This window comes from Dendrobates tinctorius, unplaced genomic scaffold (assembly GCF_039654945.1).
Source record: "Dendrobates tinctorius isolate UK_male_01 unplaced genomic scaffold, ASM3965494v1 ptg000028l, whole genome shotgun sequence".
NCBI lineage: Eukaryota > Metazoa > Chordata > Amphibia > Anura > Dendrobatidae > Dendrobates > Dendrobates tinctorius.
The window spans coordinates 8,322,373-8,328,372 of record NW_027361696.1 but is presented as its reverse complement, the minus strand read 5'-3'; the positions used below and the strand labels follow the sequence as shown (position 1 = coordinate 8,328,372).

Below are 6,000 nucleotides of genomic sequence, written 5' to 3'. Positions count from 1 at the left end.
ACTGCTTCGCAGTGAATATTCATTTCTCTTTAGCAGCGGGGACAGGGGCTCCTGCCTCCTGACACCTGCTGCTGCTCCGCTGGCAGGGGCCCCCATAGCAGCTGCATGGTGTGCGACACACCACTGGCTGGGGGCCCCTGGAGCAGCGGGGGCCCTAGGCAACTGCTGGCCCTGTATGCCAGCAGGTGCCAGGGCCCACCAGATGCCAGGGCCCACCGGAGAATCCTCCGGTTCTCCGGTGGGCCAGTCCGACGCTGTATATATGTAATATGTACTTGGCGATAATAAATTTGATTGATTGATTGTATGGCTTTGTGGTGTCTGACCGGCGTTCTGTTAGCCGTGATGAAGTCTCTTTCCCTCCAGATTGATCTTGATAGCTTCATGTTGAGTGGATCTCTCGTATGCTTCTGTCAAGGCCCGCAGTCCTGCCTTTTGGGTATAGGCAGTGGTTTTGCTGGCAGCATGTATCTTCTGTAGCTACTGCTATACCAGTGTGCAAACTGCCTTCTTGGTCTGCATACCTTGGTCTGTCCAGAAAGAGCGTCAGGTCAGGATCTTCCAGGTGTTCTCTTGCCTCATGACAGCAAGACAATCGCGTTCAGCCATTTCAGAGTCGACTACCTCTTTCACTGTGTCAGAGATGTGGTTTTCATCCTCCATCTTCCTCCCCCCTTTGGCAGAGGTAGAAGAGTAGCTGGATTATGGACAGCACATCTGGAGATGGTGACGTTGTCCGGGAGCAGAGTAGGGAATTGCGGACAAGTGCTTTGAGCCAGGATCTTCAACTGGTGACCCATAAAAATATCAGAAGCTTTGTCCAGCACAGGTGGGTTGCAAACACGGTTCTCATGCAGGTTGGGACTCCACAAGCCACTGGGTCAAGTCTTGGAGAGTAGAAGCCAGGAGGGCATTGTCTTCCTCCGTGAAGCTGTGTTAGGACTCCATTTACATGGTCAGGCTTCTTCATGACAAACAGACAAAACAGTTCGGTATAGCCTGGCAGTCCTAGAGCTGTGAAAATGTGATTGCAATTTAGCATATAAAACCCATTGATGCCTTCTGTGGTTAACCTTAAAATAGTTATAAAAAATTACATATATAGAAAAGCAGTATTGGCTTGGCTGTCTTCAGTCAGGGGAAGAGGTCATCCATATATATATATATATATATATATATATATATATATATATATATATATATATATATATATATATATATATATTAAAAAATAACAATGGAATGTGTCTTCTTCCTGGGCTCCAGGACCTTGGTCATGGCTCAGTTGAACATAGAGAGGCTATACTGTGCCCCTTGAGGCATCATAGTCCAAATATATTGCTGGCAACATATGTAAAAACAAATAGGTACTGGCTTGCAGCATGTAGAAATAAACTGAAGAAAGCATTGGCCAGGTCAATCATCGTAAACCATAGAAAAATAAATAGAATTGATAAAAAAAACAAACAAAAAAAACAGTGTGTGGGTTTGGCACCACAGATGTGTTCAGTATTATAACTTCATTGACAGCACACAAGTCATGTATCATCTATTACTTGATAATAAAAATTACAAATTATGAAATGTAGGGTGAATATTGCAATTTCCTTGGCAGCAAAGCTACTGGCTTCGGCCCCACCTTTACAAACTGGATTTTCTGCCTGCCAATATTGAGTCTGGGATCAGTGCCATTAGTTCAACGCCCACATGATCTACAGATGTGTCCTGTAAAAAAGAAAAGACTACATACTTCTTCAGCAAGTACATCAATATCCCTGATTACTCTTCTGATTGCATCGGGACCCACCAGAAATTTCAGCGGAGTATCCTCAACCTCTGTCTGGGTGAGAGATGTTGTTTCTCTATTGTATTTTTGTGGGGGTGGGGCTGTAAGAGTATACGTACTTTTATGGGTTGTGGAATCAGTATGCCAATACCCTATTAAAATCTGGAGCTCGATGTTGGTGGGTGTCAAGCTTCTTCCAACTGGGAACTAATTTGCATTTCAAATCTGAGATCCAGAAACTTTTTGTTACATTGATGGAAGAAATTATCCACAGGTTCTCCTTTTCCCTGCATGACATCCTGGAGAATGGGGGTCTGGCAAGCTGCTTACTAGGGTATCTGTCTCCTGGTATTTCCCTGAGTCCTTGCGTGGAGTAGATTGTGTACAAAAGTATGAGCTTTGAGGCCTAAAAGATGATGATAATGATGATGATGATAATTATGCCCCCCCACCATATAATGATAAATACTGTAGATTATCAGTCTGAGCTATTTGCTGTTCCTGTCCCCTCCGGTTCTGTTTAATTATATACCTCCATGTCATATTCATCTTTTTCTTCATTATTCTTTTCATAAACTACGTTAATTAATAAAACTATAATGGATGCTGGACAGGATGTAGCATAAGGCGTGCCGTCTATATAAATAGTTGGAAAGAGGGTAAGACTACTTGAATTGGTCATCTGACAGTCAGAACAAGTCTCACGATATTCTGCATTCTGTGTTTGACAGCTGGCATACGTCCAGTCATCGGGAATGTATATAAGAAGTATAAATGAATGTAATGCAGATATTGCAACTGACAGATCTTCCTGTGTAAATATTTGTTTTGTATAAAATTCAGTAATCTTGTTATATTCCTCTCCTCATCCCTTTTTTCCTAACTTCCTCTGCCATCTTATAAAATGCTTCAGGGTCCTGTAACACCTCATAATACCTGAGGCTGGGATGCTGCTCTCTACTCATTAACATTCTTACATCCCTTAACTAATGCTCCTCCCCTCGTGATCGGAGGGTTTCTTAACGTACATTTTCTTCCTCACTCCACTATGGGTCATATCTGTCTTATAGATATTGACTGACTGTTCCCACCCATTCTATCATCTGAATTCTGAGTATATCTGAAAAACATATGTATGTGTGCGTCTTGAAACAAATTCTCACGGGGTTATGAACAGTTGGATATGAGACTGTAAAAGCTGTATGTACTCCTTATGTCCGAGTAAAGGGGTCTTCAGTGAACATAGTCATGTCTAGCTATCTTGAACACAGTAATATAGGGAATTAACCAACAACTAACACCAGAGTATTTCACAAATCTTGTGTATCCAGAAACTGCGTAGTCTAAAAATACCTGATAAATGGTTAAAATTTCTGTTTCCTCAAAACTTTTGCTTTAAATCATTTCAAAGAAAACCATCTCATAGAGAAATGTAGTGACATTAGTAAAACATTAACTAAAAAGTAACAATAGACCTCGGATCTCACAGAGATATCTGTACAAATCAAAGCAATTACCATTCAAGTAATTCTCTTTCTACCTGAACAAATTTTAACAACTAACCTTATAATTATAGTATGCAGAACAAAACTAGTTTAACCAATTCTCTAATTTCACAACATATATACAGTGGGGCAAAAAAGTATTTAGTCAGTCAGCAATAGTGCAAGTTCCACCACTTAAAAAGATGAGAGGCGTCTGTAATTTACATCATAGGTAGACCTCAACTATGGGAGACAAACTGAGAAAAAAAAAATCCAGAAAATCACATTGTCTGGTTTTTTTTCATTTTATTTGCATATTATGGTGGAAAATAAGTATTTGGTCAGAAACAAAATTTCATCTCAATACTTTGTGATATATCCTTTGTTGGCAATGACAGAGGTCAAACGTTTTCTGTAAGTCTTCACAAGGTTGCCACACACTGTTGTTGGTATGTTGGCCCATTCCTCCATGCAGATCTCCTCTAGAGCAGTGATGTTTTTGGCTTTTCGCTTGGCAACACGGACTTTCAACTCCCTCCAAAGGTTTTCTATAGGGTTGAGATCTGGAGACTGGCTAGGCCACTCCAGGACCTTGAAATGCTTCTTACGAAGCCACTCCTTCGTTGCCCTGGCGGTGTGCTTTGGATCATTGTCATGTTGAAAGACCCAGCCACGTTTCATCTTCAATGCCCTTGCTGATGGAAGGAGGTTTGCGCTCAAAATCTCACGATACATGGCCCCATTCCTTCTTTCATGTACCCGGATCAGTCGTCCTGGCCCCTTTGCAGAGAAACAGCCCCAAAGCATGATGTTTCTACCACCATGCTTTACAGTAGGTATGGTGTTTGATGGATGCAACTCAGTATTCTTTTTCCTCCAAACACGACAAGTTGTGTTTCTACCAAACAGTTCCAGTTTGGTTTCATCAGACCATAGGACATTCTCCCAAAACTCCTCTGGATCATCCAAATGCTCTCTAGCAAACTTCAGACGGGCACGGACATGTACAGGCTTAAGCAGTGGGACACGTCTGGCACTGCAGGATCTGAGTCCATGGTGGCGTAGTGTGTTACTTATGGTAGGCCTTGTTACATTGGTCCCAGCTCTCTGCAGTTCATTCACTAGGTTCCCCCGCGTGGTTCTGGGATTTTTGCTCACCGTTCTTGTGATCATTCTGACCCCACGGGGTGGGATTTTGCGTGGAGCACCAGATCGAGGGAGATTATCAGTGGTCTTGTATGTCTTCCATTTTCTAATTATTGCTCCCACAGTTGATTTCTTCACTCCAAGCTGGTTGGCTATTGCAGATTCAGTCTTCCCAGCCTGGTGCAGGGCTACAATTTTGTTTCTGGTGTCCTTTGACAGCTCTTTGGTCTTCACCATAGTGGAGTTTGGAGTCAGACTGTTTGAGGGTGTGCACAGGTGTCTTTTTATACTGATAACAAGTTTGAACAGGTGCCATTACTACAGGTAATGAGTGGAGGAAAGAGGAGACTCTTAAAGAAGAAGTTACAGGTCTGTTAGAGCCAGAAATCTTGATTGCTTGTTTCTGACCAAATACTTATTTTCCACCATAATATGCAAATAAAATGAAAACAAAACAGACAATGTGATTTTCGGGATTTTTTTTTCTCAGTTTGTCTCCCATAGTTGAGGTCTACCTATGATGTAAATTACAGACGCCTCTCATCTTTTTAAGTGGTGGAACTTGCACTATTGCTGACTGACTAAATACTTTTTTGCCCCACTGTATGTATACACACATAGAATGCATTCAAAAATTTTAACCACATGCTAGTACGCCTCCTGCCGGCAAATCATACACACGACAAAAGACAATGAATTTAAAACTGGTACTGACATCAAATACTGCAAATCCTTGACACCAAAACAATTCACAATTTACCTATCCATATGCCAGCCTGATTTGTAGAGGTGAAAAATCTACACCTGGGCAAACCATACTTTTCAGGGAGAGCGCAATCACTGCCTCATCAACACGGTAATTGTAATTAGTATAATTACCCTTCCACCCGTATAACTTATGAACCTATTCTGCAGCTAAAACACCATCACCTTAGCCAGGTGATGTCCGGTGGGAACCCCGCAAGAAGTCACCAACCACTTAGAGGTTGGAAAATCACTCAGAGTAATCAAGGCCCTACTCCCACTTGCCCACTGGGAGAGACACAGGTCAGACTTCTGCGATCATCGGTCAAGCCGAGAGCAGGACCGGAACCAGAGTGACAGTGAATTTGCTCAGTACGTCTCCCTATCTATATTTTTTCCTTTTCAGGCTGCCTGAGGAAACAATCACATATGCAAACAACCAAAACAGCAAAGCAGAGAGGCAAAGCAGATAAGGCAGACAATTAAGGAAATTGTGACCAGGGTGGGTTTTTGGTGCTAGGACTTGTCAGATTGGTCACTATGTCCGAACCTGACAGCCGACCGACCTTCATTTCAGCACGGAATCACTGGAGGGTTATAGGTAAGATGAATAATTTTCTTACCTAGTAGGAGGTGCACATCTCCACCCTCGAGTGGTCCGGTCCAAGATTGGAGGTCTTCTTGCGGCTGGTCAGGTTCGAACTTTCGTCCTAGCCCCACGTTGGGCGCCAAATGATATAGCACACAGAATGCGTGTGTCGCCATCTTATTTGTCTGTGGCCGAATTGGATCTCTGGCAGAGATTATACGTGCACAGAAAAGAGAACACACAAGACAGAG

The 6,000-nt window shown here is 42.5% G+C and overlaps 1 protein-coding gene across 1 annotated transcript in view; it reads left to right on the top strand.

Moving 5' to 3' along the window:
* Positions 1–1,823: 1,823 nt before the first annotated feature.
* The window catches only part of TMEM45B (transmembrane protein 45B), a 165,414-nt gene continuing 161,237 nt past the window's right edge, over positions 1,824–6,000 (top strand). Inside the window, exon 1 of the mRNA XM_073570083.1 lies at positions 1,824–1,844. The gene's annotated coding sequence lies outside the window, so the exon portion shown is untranslated. The remainder of the gene's footprint in view (positions 1,845–6,000) is intronic.